Below are 18,959 nucleotides of genomic sequence, written 5' to 3'. Positions count from 1 at the left end.
AAAAATGTCCTGGCTGAAATCACATTTTGTAGTCTCCGAAGAGCCTCCTGAGGACTCTGAGGTGTCGCTGTTCTTCTTCAACAGGCTGTAGCACTGTTTGTGGATTTCCCTAGTGGATGTTATACTGAAATTTTGACTGAACAAATGAAAGGCAGTTTAGTGTAGATCAGCCACGATCTATGGCTTTATTAGTGTGCATTATTCCTTGAGCTCTGGGTTCCACCCACCCTGATTGACAGAGCACAAACAAGGCTTTGGAGATGAAAGTGATAGTACAGATGTGAAGCACCAGATGGGGATAGTAAGATGTGAGATAACATGCTGCCACAGATGAAATGATACATCACCATTGACCCAGGGAAATGCATGCAGCAGTGACATGGAGAAGTATTCCTGCAGAAAAATGTTGGATTACTTACATCATATAGCCATTATGTGTTAGCACATTTAACAGTGAAAATACGACACACGAAAGAAAGAGCTGCTCTTTGAAATAGTAGTTGCCATCCTCAGTAAAGGAGTAATTCAACAGCTGGGTACAAACACACTGTTCCGTCAGGGGAAAGAGGATCTTCAGACAACTAGATGTGGGGGACGTTTTTAAAAGCACCAGAGGGTATATCTGCAAAGCAGCTGGGAGTTATAATTCCATTCGTGCCTAGGCCCTCACATGGGATTGCACTTGGGCGGCGGCTAGCCCAAACCACCACCTGTGCCACCATGGCCACACTGCTATTTTTAGCACGCAAGAGCAAGAGCATGTACATTTACTCAAGCTGGGAATTATACTTCCCAGCAACTGTGTGGACATACCCTAAGAAACCAAGAAACCTTAAGTGACTGAGAAGCACAAGTCCAACTTTCAAGAGGGACTTAGGCACTCAGGAACCTACGTCCCACTGATTTTCAAAGAGGCTTAGGCTCCTAAGTCACTTAGGCACCTTTGAAAATGTTACCCGTGATTTACTGTGTATTTATTTTTATTTAATACTTTTATAGATCTGTATCCTATAGGCATCTAAGGGCCATAGAATAAAACTGATACAAACCATTAAAATCTACATCCTGTCTCAGTGAACTCAAGTACCGAGCAATCTCAAGCAAAGCACCCAGCACAGGGACAAATACAATAGCATCCAGGAAAGTCGCTTACCAGAGAAAAGGGGTCAGGCGCAGTAAAAATGTGACAGCAGTTACAAATCCCCAGCAGTCCAGGAGGGGGAGCCCAAAAGCAATCGGGGATGAGCTTGAGACTTATGTTATGCAGCTAGTCCCAGAGAAAATTCTGCATCTGGGGCCAGGACTCAACTGCCCCAGTCCAGTCCAATCATAACTACACCTACAGACCTAGAATAAATCTGCTGTGAACAATCACAGTCACTGGGAAGGGGTCTAGGGAAAAGGGTACTCAGGTATTTAAGGCCTAACTATATAGGGCTTAATTACTAATCCCAAGATGTTGAATTCTAGTCTGTGGCGTACCAGCCACCAGTGTACACAAAGCTAGATAAGTTAGTCAACAGAAACAGTGACGACCATTTACATCAGCGTCAGTAGTTCCCAGACTGTAGCAGGCATGGAGTAAAAAGTGAAGACGTGTCCATCTGTAAAAGGGATAACTCATCCTGGAACACCTTTTTGTGGCTGGGCGTGGCGTAGCAATTCTCTCCGCATCTGGTGCCCCTGCCAATGGCAACTTTGGTCCTCCAGTGGTCTGCTGCTTCCTGCAAGTTGGCCCTCTGGCCAGGTCACAATTTCAGTCCACTCCTTGAAGGGTAACAAGAAATCCAACAAGCCAATGTCCAAGCTCTTGTATCAGGTCTTCGGCCTCAACTCTGGGCCATGTGGTCCTCAGTCCCTTTTCTCAAGGCTCTTAAATGCCCTCGTCCCCTTCTCCGGCCTCACACCATCATACCAAAGGCTGATAGGGGAACCCTAGGCCCTCCCACTATACAGGGTTCCAGACATGGGATCCTATAACCAGCACCCCCAGGGAAAAGTAAAAGTTGGCTCCTATCTGTACGTCCATCTACTCTGTGGTGGACCATGCCAAGCCATGTCTAACCATCTACACTGCTATTTATACTCGTGCTAGCTGGGCATGCAGAGTCTCTATTCTAAGTGCCACTGTAAGTGTAGACACAGCCAGTGACACTCAAAATAAAGGTTAATTGGGTGGCGGCAAAACCCTACATTATTTCTGTAGAAGAGATCCGCCCACTTGCACTGGGCAGCCAAGTGATCAGCTAGATGTCATCACAATTTATGTGATTTTTATTCCACTAATACAAAATTTCAGAAGGGGACAGCTTTTGAAAGTCCCACCCTCTCCATCAGACCATGGGAAAGAGCTGGTCGGTATAAATGGCAAAGAGCGTGTTTCGATTCTGTGTCTCCAGGGCTAAGGCGATTAGCTCGTTGGCAGTTATGCTCCATCTAAGGCTGGATTTCACTATGTGTCTGAACATTGCCTAGCACAATGGTCCCCAATCTCATCTGGGGTCTTTCGGTGCCACAATAATACAAATAACATTAGATGCTAGGTCTGATTCTTAGCTGGTGTAAATCGGTTTAGCTCCATTGACTTCAATAGACCTAAGCCAATAAACGTCAACTAAGAATCTGATCTAGTGTCTGTCTCTAAAAATATGGCCTTTGGATAAAAGCAAAGGATGTCAACCAAGCAACATTCCTTCCAATATTTCTCCAGTGAAGAGTCTCCATCTAAACAGTCCTTTTTCTTATTTGTTTATTTCTCTCTATTTGCTTGGATGCCATTTAGTGAATAGCAGTGTAAAGTCCTTCCTTTACACCAGACTTACTGCAGAGTTATCGCCAGCTGCACCTTTGGAAGCCAAACAGCTTCGGTAGCACTTGTTCTAGTCTTAAAGAATTGTTTTGGAAAGGGAGAAAAGAAAAGGCTCCATGAATGCTAAGTAGCTCTGTGTGGTTCACCACCCACCCACTCTACCGAAACATGGCCCATTAATGCAGTATGGCAGATGCAATTTCAAAGGATGCACCAGTTCATAGAGCAATCTTTGTCTGTCGATAATAACTTCACTGATGTTGAAAAAAAATCAGTTGCACAACACGATACAATGCATGAGTGCATTTAAATCTCCCTGAAAACCATCTGACATTTAACAATGACTGTAAAAAGCAGACATATTTTTAGGTGAATAGTCTTGAGCATGATACAAATCAGGGCCAGTGCAGAATTTGTTAAACGTTTGATTTCCTCTGTTTACACATGCGAGCCAGGTCAAGCTGAAAAATTTGAACCAAGATGCGGAGAAGCATTTACTATGCCAGGACTTAATTACTGAACGCTGCATTGTGCTTGCCTGGAGATTGAGTGATTGATTAGACTTGTAAAAGGGGCATACTGATTTCTGAGTGCATCTACAAAATAAAATAAAATACACAACAAATACTAACCGGTGTTGGAGGGGATAGATACAGCCAACAGTTGCAAGTCACAAAGAAACCTTCTTTAGCACTTCAGCTGTGATGCTCTGCCAGCTTTAAAGGGCCAGGGGGTCTAGAAAAGCATGCTGGGAAAAACAGTTCCCATCAAGGGGCACCAGGCATTCAGTGAAGAAAGAGCTGGGTGTCAATCACTGTGTGAATGCAAGAAATCGCTAAGGAACAGGCAGGGACTCAGATACCTGGGATCAATTCCTTGCTCCGTCAGACTTCTTATGTGATCATGGGCAAGTCACTTAGTCTCTTTGTGCTTCATCTCCCCATCTATGAAATGGGGTTAATAATATATCCCTGCTTCATGGGGATATTGTGACGATAACGCTTGTAAAGTGTTGTCAATGAGTCGATTCACTGCTAGCATGCCCCCTTGTGGCTCTGTGTTGCATAGCAGGTTCTCCCCAACTGGTGCCCTTGCCAACAGCGACTCCAGCCCTGCAGTGGTCTGCCTCTTCTCATGACTCAACCCTCTGGTCAGGTCACATATGGTCCCTCCCGTTTGATGTAAACCAAGACTCACACATCCATAGCTCTGCAACTGCACACTGGATCTTCAGCCTGAGAACAGAAGTGTTTTCTAGTCCTTATCTCCAGGTCCTCCATGCTATCTTTGTCAGTGGGCCAGTTGGGAAACCCAGGCTCTCCCTTTACTCTGGGGTCTGGCCAATGGAGCCTGTAATCCCTGGGCCACTTCCTACCACATCCTGCCTCTGTTTCTTTCCACTAGCTCCTTCCTGCAGATCCCCAAAGGAAAAACCCATAGACCCAGGGACAAAGTACATATAAGAGACCCTTGCCAATGCCATGCCTACCTCCCAATAAGGCAGTTCTGGTATCTAGCAATGTCTGGTCATCTTCCAGCCCCGAGCCAGGCCTTCCTTCAGGTAGTCCTGGGATAGGTCCTGACTTCAGCCAGGTCTTTTTCTCAAGGGGTTAGCACAAAAGATCCTCTCCTTTTCCTGCTGAACTGGCCTTCCCCCTTTGTAATGCCTCCCTCCAGGCTTGGCACCTCTTGCAGGTGAGGTAGGGCAGGGCTAACTGAACACCCAGCTGGTGCGAGATTTGTACGCAAGTGCTCCCATACTGTGGGAACGGGGGTCATACACATAGACAGACTGTTGTAGCACAGATTCAGTATCAAGGGACTCTGCCAACAGCCTTAATAAACTCCTCACCCAATGCTGGGTTTGTGCTGAAGGTTCAGAGCAGCCCCAAGGTTTATAAAAGATAAGTCAGAATCTCAGAATTGCCAACATACAGGCAGATGTTTCTTTTCCATTTTTCTGATAGAAGTGTTAAAAAATGTATAGATAGACATTTCCCCTCTGCATGATTGTTTTCACCTGCCCTTTGCTGCTGCCTTCAAATGATGCTGTGGAGCTTTCCCCCTATTTATTGGAGGCCACAGATGACCACCAGCCCTCTGTTTTTTACCTCAATTAGCTTGAGTAAGGCTGGACCAGGCTCTAATCCACAGGCACAGCCGGGATGCAGCAGCTGAGTTAATCAAAACGGTATTTGATTTGTGTGCGGCAGAAGTTGAGCATTGATAAGAACTCCTAATTTGTTTTGTGTGAGCATCCAAAGGCTAATCAGGATTGGGGCTCCATTGTGCTAGGTGCTGTACAAACGTCTTGTGTTTTTAACAAAGCTGACCATTAGCGGGAAGCACATCAGTGCTTAGAATAACAGCTGGGTGTACTTTTAATGCCACTGACGTGCACTTCAAGATTTCAGTAACAGCATTTGGAAATACACAAGCCTCAGAAATCTTTTGTTAAAAGATTTGTTTATTGAGGGCTTTTGAGGTTGTGCACATTGTATGGAACGAGAATTCCCTGGCCAGGATGCTAATATCATGGGAAGATAAGATACGGTAAAGCAAAGGCTCTGGAATGCAGGATTTAGTATAGTGGACTGGGATACTGGGCTACAGAATCAAGGCAAATAAAGAAGTGCAAATAAAGGAGATAGCTAAAATCCATGCAAAACCTTAGTAGAGACAAGGCACAGGTAGGTTTTAGCTCGATGAAACTAATGAAGGTCAACTATATACCACCTAGCTTGGGTTGACCTCGACTAGCTACATGGAGCTAAAAACTCCCCGTGCTTTGTCTCCATTAGGAATTTATTTGGCATTAGCTAATGATGTAAAAACACACCTTTTTTGCAGTGGAAACACAGCCAAGGACATCAGAGTGGTGAAATACCTGCAAGTGCATCTGAGTCATCTTCCTGTCAATACAGAATTATTCCCTACTTCATACTATTGAACACTTTGTCTAGTCCACTCTTGGATTACTCAACTGATGGATCAGCTTCTACTTCGTATTGGCAAGCTCATGGCTAGGATATGTTTTCATTGCTCTGCTTCATCCCATCATGTACTAGTCACATTTTTTCCTCTTTCCTTTGGACTGGTTTACCCATCATGCTCCAGCCACACAGTTTACCTTTCCTATTAAAAATCTTGTGCATGCCTCTGGAGTAACACCTGTGTGAGGTAGGGAAGTATGGTATTTCCATTTTACAGCTAGGGAAAAGAATCAGAAAGGCTAAGCAATTTGCCAAAGGTCACATAGGAAGTTGGTGGCAGAGCCAAGAATTGAACCCAGCTCCTAAACTATTGCGCTGCTCACTGCATGATCTACCTGAGAGACTTCACCTAACCCACAAGAGAAAACAGAGGAAGGCATCCAAATGTTACTAGACCTCTGTGAAAATCAGTGGGCTTTTGTTAGCTGAGGGACACTTAGGAACATTCTCTCTGATTTTAATCTGGGGGGTGAGGGGTGAGGGCTGAGCCCACTACCCCCCACCCACCACCAAATTTCTCTTTGCTTTTCATATTTGAATGAACCCTGAAACTCAAGATCTGATGAGACTCGCTGGCTTGCCCCTGGCTTTGCACTGAAATGCCACATAAACCCATGCACATTGAATGAGTTTGATGCAACCCCATAATGTCCATGTGGTATTCAAAACTGGGCCCCAGGTTTGCTCAAAAGGTTTCTGACTCTTAATGCTCTCAATCTCAGTTTCAAGTCTGTTAGCCTGAAATCAGGGGAGTGCCACATGATTCCTGGTTTATTTGTATATGTAATAAACAGCATCATAGTTGTTACTGGGAACTGGACCTTGGCACTCCAGAGCTAAGAGTATGAACCTTTACAGTTTGAGTTAGAGGGTAGCTGCAGCAATCTCATATCCTGTGTAGACCATGGGGATGATGAGGACACTCTGAGCAGTGGGCTGTGTGGTCATTTCCCAAACCTTTAATTATAATGCATGAGCCCCAGTGCGAATATACATGGCATTATCCTGTGCATGATCTGGAGGTTGCAAAGCCCCTGTGCCACTGTTGCCAAATCATACATGGGTCCTGAGTCAGCCAAAAAGTTAAGCAAATTTTTAAGACATGCGCTTACTGACTTGGGGGCTTGGGGCATTTCATTGTATATAAAGTAACCAATGTCAAAGCTGAAAAAGCTGAGCCATATTGAGAGGCTACTTACCTTGAATGAAATTTGCCATGTGCCACCAAAGCACATGGCAAAACTGCCATTGACTTTAATGTTAAGGATCAAGACCTTAAACATAGAATATCAGGGTTGGAAGGGACCTCAGGAGGGCATCTAGTACAACCTGCAGCTCAAAGCAGGACCAATCCCCAGACAGATTTTAACCCCAGTTTCCTAAATGGCCCCCTCAAGGACTGAACTTACAACCCTGGGCTTAGCAGGCCAATGTGCAAACCACTGAGTCTATTTAATTCACAGCATTTTCTGCCACCTGAAAAAACCAGATTTTAATCAATGAGTTCTCTGCAACAACATGCTTAGTGGTGTGTATCATGCAAGTTTTCCCTGTGTCACAGAGCTTGTGACATCTGTATGAACTTTTTAAATGAAACAAATGTAATTTTGAAAGTTCTATGAAACCTCTGTTTCTTACTCATTAAAAGCCCCAAAGGGGGATTTTGCCATGGACTTTAATGGAAACAAGATCAGGTCTTAATTCAAGGAGATATATATTGGAGTCAGCTAGGACAGTGATTTTTAGCCTTTTCCATACTGTGCCCCACACCTCTGATGCTGCCTCTTGCCCTAGCTCAGCCAGCTGGGATCCCTCTCCCATTTAGCAACATAGGAAAGGCAGAATGGTTGAGATTCCTGATCCTTGATCTCTGTTGATGTGCTCCCCAGCTTTGCTTAACCCTCAGGCGAGTAATACATGGGAGTCACAAGCATTTTGTTGGGAAGGACCCACTGGAGATGGGCTTCTTTGAGTCTGAATCCATTTGCTGTGTGAATCCATGATGTGTGGGCACTTGCAAACCCTCACTGAAAACATAACAGCCACTCCCTTCCACCACACAGCAACCAAGATTAAGGAGTAAGAGAGGAATGCACGTCCTTGCAGGCATCTCCTCTGCAATGCTAACAACAGTCATCATACACACTCAGGACGCAAATGGAAAGGGTCCAAGTATGGGGGCATGGCAATGCAATTACTGGCAATATTACAGGCAATGGAGAGAGGCGCTGAATTCCGCAGGAGAGTTGCCCCTTCCATATTCTCAGCAGTACCATTGTTTGACAGCTCTAATTGCATTGTGTGGGAAGCTGACTAAACCAAATAGTTCTTCAGGAGGAGTTCTGTTTCAGCTTTTGGAACTATATATATCTATATTTAAGCCTGTGTAAGGAAATGCTTCTATCTCGGCAAAAAGTGCTTGTCACCAGCACAGATGAAAAAAAGAACATGATCTTTTTTGTGCCTCCCAACTATATGAGCAGTTAACACAAAAACCTGGATCTGAATGTGTTATACAGGAGGTGGGTTAACACATGGTCACTGGTGTCTCCACTCTAGAGTTTCCATCCAGTACCGAGTAGCACAGGGGTGATGACAAAGAGTGGTTGGAAATATTCTGTAAAAACTGTTTTTTTCAACAGCAAATTGGGTTTTTGATCAAACAAAACTTTGAAAAAAAAAAGTCTGATTTCCATGGAAAATGTTGATATTTTTGTCAAAAAAGCTGAATGTTTGAAAACTGAAATATATCTATTCTGAAATACTTCTGCAGTGCCTCATAGGAGTTCCCTTTCTATTGCCTTGTGCTCCTATTCTCCTGTGTATGCTGGGGTCCCCGGCCTCACTACGTCTCTCATGGTGTACTGCCTTCCCTTATGAGGAGGGCAGACTGTGGTGCATCGTGGAAGATGTAGTCCAACCAGGAAGCCTGGCCTAAAGAGGAGAATGGGAGCATGAGGCACCAGGGCAATATTTCAGAAATGAAATATTTCAATTTGTGGCCAAAATATTTTGAGTTTAGATTTTTCACCAAAAACTTTTCCCAGGAACAATCCCCGCCCCATTCCCCCTCCCCCACATTTTTTGACCAGCTCTACTCTTGACACTAGACCAGTGGTGCGCAGCCTGCGGCCCATCAGGGTAATCTGGCTGTGGGCCGTGAGACATTTCACTGAAGTTGACTGTCCACTGGCATGGTCCCTCACAGCTCCCAGTGGCCGTTGTTCTCTGTTCCTGACCAATGGGAGCTGCAGGAAGCGGTGGACAACATGGCCCTGCAACCCACCGCTTCCCGCAGATCCCATTGTCCGGGAACAGTGAACCAGATTACCTTGATGGGCCGCAGGCTGCCCATCACTGGTCTAACTATTGTTTAACCAGCTCAGGCTGCTCACTACTAGGTAAATTTCTAGAAGAAAAATCTTCATGAGTGTCTTCTTACCAACAAAGTAGGGACATTTGCGATTTTTGCCAGTGGGATTTGAGGGTTGCCTAAAATGAGTGAGAGAAGGTGCAAAGGCTATTTAACCTCTCTTCAAATTTACTTTCATCTGAACTAAAGTTATATTACTTACTTGTTCACATGTCCTCCCATGAAGTGCCAGGCATTTAATTCCTCTCAGCGTATCATGAAATTAAAATGGAGCCTTTGGTTTTATAAATAGCGTATGCAGGTTTGTCTTTCCTTCCTTTGCCAATCTGGTGTTGTGAGTGTTAGTGGAGACTGTTGGGCTCTTCTGAAGAGAGAGTAGGTTGAGTGTAAAGCAGCTTCAGAGCTGGGAGCTAGACTGAACTCTTAGAAGAATCATTTGGACTGGTGATCCGACGAAGACAGCAGACATTACGGAAGGTAGTAGTGCTGTGAAACTCAACTTTGCATCTACCAGAACTAGGAATTCTAAATAAGACAAATAGTTAATTCAGGAGAGGCAATAACTGTAGCCATGAACTATATTGTCAGAAGGGCCCAAGCATTAAATAATTGCAGAGCTTGGCATTACCCATTTGTAGTCATGGAACGTAAATGCTGTGTTGCATTTATTGTTCCCATTAGGTGACGCTATATATTTTTATGTTGTAACTGCACGTGAATTAAAATGTTCACTGAAGGTCTCTATTAAAAATCCATGCATCCGACGAAGTGGGTATTCACCCACGAAAGCTCATGCTCCAATACGTCTGTTAGTCTATAAGGTGCCACAGGACTTTTTGCCTCTATTAAAAATGTTACTAAGGAAAATAAATTGTGAAAAATAATTTTGAAATGCATAGTGCTGGTTTGCTTCAGTCTTCACATAGGTGCAAGAGAGAACTGAAGAAAAAAATTGTCTTGTTTAATGGGAGCATAACGCCTGCCTATGTATATATGCTACCATGAGCTACTACAATAAACAGATTCTGGGCTAAATCTGCCCCATTAATTCAGTGGCAAAACTCCCACTGACTTCATTGGAACCAGGATTTGATCCTCCATTTTTTCACTTTAAACTAAAAACCACCAAGAAAACAGCACCAAGTGCAGTTTTTGAAGAACTGGCAAGGTTTCTTTAAAGAGGCTCTCCGTGAAATTCACTTCCTGTTCCTAGTGTTCACTGTCAACAACAGCCTGTATCGTTTTCGGTTCATTCCTTTTGTAGTTATTAAGTTGAATAGTAGTAGTGTGATCGGCCCTTTTTTTTGGGAAGGTTATAAACAAGGTGAGAGGACAGGTTAAAAATGGTAAATGAGGCTTTTTAAAAACAGTTTGCGTGAACTTTTAACTTTTATGTTTAGTTCTTTAAATGACCAATTTCTGCTCAAGTTTACTCAGCCACAATTCAAATAAACAATTCAAATAAACTTTTAAGGCAACAGTCGTGACAAAAAAATGGTCAGCATTGAAAATGAGCCAATATAGAAGCTGAAAAACAAAATACCTAACCATAAAACAGCAAGTCTTGTGTCAAACTCCATGATTGTCTGTTTCCATATTTGTTTTCTAGGCGGGTTTGCATCTGGATCCCATTAGGGTTCATCTGAACTCTCTCGGCCAGATTCTGGTCTGATACACAAGTACAAGTGCAGAATAACACAGATGACCAGTGAGTTCAGTGGTAGTTTGCATTTACACCGCTCCTCTATTTCTTCCTTGTCCAGTATAATGTTGTTGATGTTTTGCTGTGTTCCCCTATCTGCACTTTCCTTCTAGGAGTGCGATAACAAGGACTTCCGGGTCTGTTCTCAAGACAATTGCTGATGGTACAATATGAATAATCAGATAATGAAATGCCCCTGTCTGCCGCTTTGCGGTCAATTTGTCTGACCAGGACAGTAAAAGGATAACAAAGGGATTGGAAACCCACTGTCTCATGTGCTCTCATCAGCAGATACCCAAAGGATAATAAAAAAGATAATTTACTACCTACTCATATAATACATTGCAGCAGAGTTTGAATTTTCTGCACAATCTTACGTGCTTTGTTTACCTCTGCTTTGGCGCTCAATGTGCCTTAAAGGTACTACAGATAGTTTTGCTCAGTAGTAAGAAATACACGCACCATTTGACTAAATTCAAGCTTTACATTTAGTAAAGAACTGATAGAGAGCTCAGATCAGTGATTTCTATGAGTATTTATAATAGAATGTTGACTCCATCGTAGCCATGTTCCGTTCTGGTCCTGTGGAGGCTCAATATAGACTAGGGAATTCTAATTCATTGAAGCTCCATATATATTAACTGGGTTGCCACTGTGCTTTCCCCCCATCTGAACAGATGCTTTTTTCCATTTGAATAGCAGCACAGCCATGATGCATAGTATCTCGTAACAAAGTGAAGTCATAATTCCAACTGCCTCACAGCGCTCGTTTGAAGGCAGTGGGAGTGATTGGTAAGTAACCTTGGCACAAACCAAGATACTCCATCAGTCTGTTTTAAGATGGAGGTTGGTGGCGCCTGCCATTTGGCCCAAAAGCTTTTCAACAGATGGTACTCACATATGGGTGAGGCTTGACACCGTTAAAAATCTTTATCAAGCTGTACTAAGCCAGATATGTCAGGCTGATCTGCTGAAAGAAGTCCTTTTATTTTAAATGTTGTGGCTCTAACTTGTGGGCAACATTTTATATGGCAATTGCATAATTATCCAGTGCCTCTTTAGCCAATCTATAGCAGTGAAAATCTGCAAACCAACAGAGCAAAGTACTCTAGGAGGAAATGCAGTCAGTTTACATTGAACACAAGCCTTGACAGATTTCTCTCTGGGTTTCCATATGGCTATGGCATGGAAATCAATCTCCTCTAGGGTAGTTAATGAGCTCCCCTCTGCTGTTGACAGCTCCTCCATCTGCATTCTGCTTGATTTCAGTGCAGTCTTCAATGCTATTGACTATTCCATTTTCATGTGAGCTTCCAGAGTAGCGCAGGCATCTCTGGCGGCCTCCTTTCATGGCTCCACTCTTATATAACAGACCATTCCCTAAGTCTGGCAATAGCTTTTCCTTTCCACCTCTTCTTAACGGCATCTCAAGATTCTATTTTGGGCTCTCCTTTTTTCTATCTCCCTTCTCCTTCTCAATTTATCTCAACTTTTACTCTTAAGGTACTACTTTTAGGCTGTATATCTGAACTGTCATCTCTTTTCACCCATTTTACGACTTCTGCTTTGACATCTCCCCTCTGCCTGTCATGATGGGCTGACATTTCATTTATAGGCTTATTATCTCAATTTTACAGATGAGGATAGAGATTAAATAACTTCTCCAAGTTAGCACAGGGCTTTTGTTGCAGAACTGGGAACTTAACCTTCATCTCTTGAGTCCAAGAGTCCAGTACCTTAACCACAAGGTAATTTGGCTTGTGTGATTTTTTTGTTTGCTTGTGGTGTCACACAAATGGCTAGAATGCAGAAGCCATTCTCCATCTCTGGTATCTCCCTCCTTGGCTCAGAACTCAGCTATTTGTCTCCAGAGCCATGACCCTGAACTGTTCTTCATTGGTATGTCTCCAAATCACTAGTTTGGAATATTGTTGACACATTCCAATGCCTGGATACCATCTCCAACACTGTTTATATCTGTGTCTATGGCTTCCCCAAATTCTAGATCTTCAGGTGTCAGCATGTGCAGAATGCTGCTTGCAGTTCTTCATGTGTACCAAGGAGTGTGACCACATCACCCATGTCTTCAAACACCTCTACAAGATTCCCGTTAATTTCAGGATACAATTAAAAAATTCTCTCCTTCTCAGAACACTTTATGGTCTTACTCCAAGCCAGTGTTTGGAGCATGTCTGTCTCTACTTCTCTCCCTGCTCTCTTTGCATATAGCAGCTACCCCCTCTCTGTTCTCTCCAACAATCTCATCACATTCCTGCCACCTGAAACAGCCGCCTTCTATCCATCTGCTTAATTGGCACTCCATCTCTCTTCAAACCTTAAACATCCCTCTCCGGCATTGCCTATGTCGTTTAAGTTTTCTAATCCACTGTTATTAACCCATTCAATGAATGCTTTAATTTGTGTCTCATAGTGTAGTTTTATACTACAGCTCTGTGCAACTTACTTATTCCATGTATGCAACACAAATACAGGAGGCTCCACAGCAGCAGCACTTGTATGGAGACATCTTGGAGCTCATTTCTGCTGCACTGGTTGAGTGACTCCCCCTAGCAGCCTCGTTGGCACTCTCTGGTAGACAGAGTGGTCTCAGAGACTGAATTAGCCCTTCATCCCTTCGGCAGTTCCTTCAGCTCAGATGTGAGTGAGCACTGGCAAGATAGGGTCGGGGAGCTTGTGCTGTTGCTGCCTTTCTTATAGCAAAATTGTTGGATGCCCATCACCTGTGGTGCTTCCTTCCTATTGGCAGCTCCAGATTCACCTAGAGTCCCTAGTTCCCTCCAGAGAGCAGACCTGCTGGCCCATGTCCGGAAAGAACTGGCAATATTTATTAGTCAAATGGTGGGCTCCTTTCACTATTGTTTAAGGAAGCCATGTGGTATCGTAGTCAGCAAGTTACCAGGAAGCATGGGGATGGAGTGTTTGAAGCCAAGTGGAACTACTGAGTTACTGTGTGATACTGAGCAAGTGACCTGACCAGCTTGGACTGGCTAGAAAATTGGATAAAATACAGGACCTCACTAAAAACCAGATGCTGCTTACAAATTGAACTTCTCTGGGTAAATGTAAATACATCACTAAAGTCTTCAGCTATTGGAAAGAATCAAGTCTAATTCTGACTCCATGACTAATACACAATGCACTCCACTGTGGTTTCGTCACAAGTCCCTCACAAGGGGAGGCATGTTGTTGCACTGACCTGGAGCAGACTTGAAGGCGGTTGGACCCAGATCTTCAAAGGTATTTAAATGCCTTGAAACCAACAGGAGCTAGGAGCCTAAATACCTTTTAAGATCTGGGCCATGGTGACTCTGAGATTCACCATCTGTTTTCCAGGGTACTCCTTACTCTGGGGGGAAGTACCACGCATCAGCCTGAGGTGTTTGGAGAATGGGGAGCCAGGACTCCACCCACTTTTGTCCTGATCTGCCTACTTATGAAGCAGGGGCCACTTTCCCCCCTACACTGTTACCGTGATCCAGATAGCGGGAATTAGTGTATGCTTTACACCCTCTTACTCCCTTGTGCTGCCACACAATATTTCTATGGGCTCCATGTAAGGGCAGTATCAGGAGCGGAAGAGCTGTTAGTAGGAGATTGCCATTAGAAGGAGGTTGGTTTTCTTTTCCATCAAAAGGACAGTAAGCCAGTGTTCCACAGATTGTGTCTACCAGACATTACAGCAGACAAATATAACTCAGTGAAATAAGCCATTGTGTAATAAAACGTGCATACCCTCGACTGCATGGGGCTGACATGTCTCCTGGTTTTTTAAACAACTGTCAATTTAAAATGTAACAGTGTATTTTGCTGGAAGAAATTTCTCCCTGCAGTGGAATTGTTTACTTTGAGATCTGAATTTTTGAGATGAACAGAGGCACAAAGAACAGCTGGGTGATTTTTAATGGAAGTTGGGGGCCTACATGCCCTTCGTGCCATTGAAAACCCTCCCTTTCAACCTTAAGTAGCAAAGAGGAAACTCCAATAGACTTTATGGGAACTTGTTCAGAAAATAACAGGCTTGATTCGCATGTCACTTAGGCCCTGATCATAAGAACGGGAGCCTACATTGTTTTGGTACCAATCTCCACTGTGCTCAGTGAAATTATTCCTGATTTGCACTGGTTTAGCAGAGAGGGGAATTTTGGAATAGAGTGTGGAAGACAAAGGCATAATAAGATCAAGTGGCTGGAAGCTGAAGCTAGATATATTCAGGCTAGAGATAAGACAAGGCACAACTTTTTTAACAATGTGGGTAACTGACCATTGGAACAACTTACCAAGAGCTGTGGTAGATCCTCTATCACTGGAAGTCTCTACATCAAGATTGGATGTCTTTCTAAAAGATATATTCAAGCTTAGACACACAATGCAGGCTCAATGGAGGAATTACTGGGTGAAATTTTATGGCTTGTGTTATGCAGAAGGTCAGACTAGATGGTCACAGTGGTCTGTTCTGGCCTTAAAAATCTGTGAATGAATCTATGAATCAGGGCCAACATTGCTAATTATAAATGGGATAAACCAACCCATCCTTGTGAATTATGCATGCTTGTGTGCATGTGCGTGTGTGTTTATGGGGGTGGAGAGGGGTTAGCCCTTTGCAGAATGTGGGCATATGTAGGACCCTCAAACAGTTATTATGCTGGCTCACTTGATCCACAGAAAAACATGTGAATAACATCTTATTTAAAAAAATCAAAGTTTAAGTCATATCACAGGATTTTTTTTAATACTGTTCAAAAAGTACCTGACTTTACATAAACATCAACTATAACATGATGTAGACAACCGAGAAACAAGCAAATGTATTTTTAAATGCTAAAATAAATTACATTTCTACAAGTAGACCGCAAAACCAAAGCTGATAAAAATGTTAAATTTTATGAAAAATCTTTTTCAGTTCACATCAAAATAATTTTACATTCTCTATTGTTTTAATAGTATAAGCAGCAACATAAGAAAGGGACAAACACTCACAGAATGTTTAAAACCAGATTTTCATAATAAGTTATTAGCAAATAAAAAAATAATAATAATAATTACAAGCACTTGTAGCCCACACAAATCTTTTAGAATTGGCACCGTTTCTCTAAAACATCTATATTCTATATAGAGTTCTAATTACAAATACCACCAGCAGCTGCCATTGAACTCTATCAATACATGTAATATACATAGTATATTTATTCCCATTTGGCAGATCAGAGTGACTCAGCTATTTATTATTTAGAGTTTACACTGTCGTTGCTCAGACAAGAGAAAACCAGCCACGTATGCCAATTCATCAAGGAGATGAATTTCTGACTTATCTTCATGTTTCACTGATCTGTATTCTTTATTTATTTATTTATTCTTGTCACAGTATAAAATTGTAAATGGTAACTACAGAGATTTCAAAGCTTAGGTGTATTGATAAGCCGTAGCAAAAAAGTGACCTCAGTCAAAGTGTCCAATATGTGTCGTACATACTGGGAGTGTAGCATATGACTCTTGGGGGAACATTTTAATTCTCTTGCTGGGAATCAGGAAACTGCAGTAAAGCCATGACCTGTTTCCTACTTATGGATAAATTATCCTCACAACCTTTGACATTTCCAACCACAATTTTACTTGTCTATAGGGATACCTGGTAGGTAAGCGGTGAAGCAAATCCATGGGGAAGGTTCTAGCCACTGAACTAGAAGAGTTCTCTTAAGAATTAATCTAATCAACTATTTATGGTGTATGGATCCTACCATCCCCTGCTGGAGTAAAGAGTCAATGTCTAGACTTCACTGGTCATGGCTAGACTCAGATCTCATTTACACTGACATAAACCTGGAGTAACTCCATTGACCTCAGTGGATTTCCACTGGTGTCTGTTGAGATAACGATCTAGCCATAATTACTCATCACAAGCACAGTAATCTGACTTCTCTCAGAAACTGGCGTTCGCGATAAAATCTTCCCCTATTTTCTCTCCTTCTGTCTGGTAGGGGCTGGAGCATAAAGATAATTTTCTCTCGGGCGTCAACATTTGCACCTATGTTCTCTATCTAGTCTCTTTTGCTCTCTAGGTAAAGGTTCCCAAAAGTTTTAGTGTGAACCACATGATAATCCAGACATTGTCTCATGGATCACCTCTCCTCCTAATCACACTCACATAGACGACTTCCCCTCCATTTGTGATCACAAACATTCCTGTAACAACCACAGCAATTGCGTATATGCCCAAGTAAGTTAAGGAAAGTATTTAACATATTTTTAGCTGTCTTTTAATGCAGTTTCACAGCAAGAAGTCAGGAGAAGGAGCCAGCACCATGTGAACTGCCAGGTCTTCAGGAGCCATCAGCAAGTGCTCTATGGACCATGATCTAGGAACCTCTGGTCTAATGTATCTGTAGGAGGCCAATCACAAAGTATCTTAGATATTTTTAGATGAGAAATAGAAGGGGATACATCTCCAAAGTCATACAATAAACAGCTAATTTTCAAATACAGTTCTGCCTCATTTTTTCTAGCACTTTACACAAATGGTTGTAGCTGGGCTGCTGTAGTTGCTCACTTTGTTTCAATAGCATGCCTTCCAGAGAGGGGTCAGGCCTGCACTCTCCCAGGGCTGCCCTTCAGAACAAGTGTGGTTTTTTCGGGGGGTCTTCACTGTCAAGAACGTTAGTGTTTCCCCTGCAGTGTAAACAATTTCCTTTCCAGCAGCAGAACTGGAAGGTAACCCATCATCTACTTGCACATTGTTTATTCAGACTGTGAGGTCTTCCAGGTGGGGACCTTGTCTTCACATCTCCCTGTAAAGAATCTAGTAAACTAGCGGTCCAGTGAAAATAATTATTAGAACCCCCAATTTCTCTCCCTTCCTCCACCAAATCCTCTAGACTCTTGCTTGGTACCCTACAGTTCCATACTCTTACAATGCTTCAGTCCTTTGTGTTGCTCCTCATTATTCCCACAACCTCTCCTCTCTCCTATAAAATTCATGTAAATCTTCCAAGGACCAGCCTGCCCAACAAAATGTGTTCTACCATCCCATGCCTAGTACTAATAATGAGTTATTCTTCATTGCTGATTAGATATCAAAGTCTTGGAAGTCAAACAGAGAAGAAAAGTATGGTCTCAACAGGGCCAGTCTTGCATTCCTTGTGCATGCAGAACTTCCTCTATAGCAAACAGGAGTACAAGGAAAGTGAACCCTTAGTGACAAAAGCAAGGAGTGTTTAAAAGATGGCTAGTATAATGTTAGGGCCCTAATCAACCAATAGATGGAAGTGCTACCCAACCGTTAAACCTAGGGATGAATGCATTCTTGGCAATATAAAAAAGATTAACAAACTCTGAACAGCAGCTATGGCCAGTTAGACTGAACGATTCTTCAGAATTATGACCTAGGAGCTGTGTAACAGTGAATGCATTATTTATATTGAATCATGATTTGCTAGCCTTCCCTTCTTACGCCTCCTTTTTTCTTAAAGAAAACTGATTAACAACACATTTTAAGGGACCACTTGTACAATCCTTACTTACACTGTAATCACTTACTCATGCAAGCAATCCCATTGAGGGATGTGTGTGTAAGTACCTGCCAGCATGAGAATGGCAGGCTATACAACTGAGGCAGTTGTTTAAGGGACATGGGGGGCGGGGGAGCTCTGTTAGTGATATTTGGCAATGACTTAATATATAATACAATAATATAGTCCCTTTGAAATGCAGGTAAACCACCCACCTAAACTATCCATGAATCAAAGCAGTTCTGTGTTAAAGGAAAACATATACAGTACCTTGCAAATCTTCCATGTACAATATTTCAGATAGTTTCATAGAGGTCTAGCGTCCCTGCTAAGAACATATACACCACTACCTCGATATAATGCCACCTGATATAACACAAATTTGGATATAACGCGGTAAAGCAGTGCTCCGGGGGCGCGGGGCTGCGCACTCTGGTGGATCAATGCAAGTTCAATATAACACGGTTTCACCTATAACGCTTCCAAGGACAGCGTTATATCAAGGTAGAAGTGTATATTGTGTTCCTGATTTAAAATGCCCATTTTTCCAGACGGACCA

This window comes from Mauremys mutica, chromosome 1 (assembly GCF_020497125.1).
Source record: "Mauremys mutica isolate MM-2020 ecotype Southern chromosome 1, ASM2049712v1, whole genome shotgun sequence".
Lineage (NCBI taxonomy): Eukaryota > Metazoa > Chordata > Testudines > Geoemydidae > Mauremys > Mauremys mutica.
The sequence above is the reverse complement of the archived record's forward strand: the minus strand, read 5'-3'. Positions refer to the sequence as shown.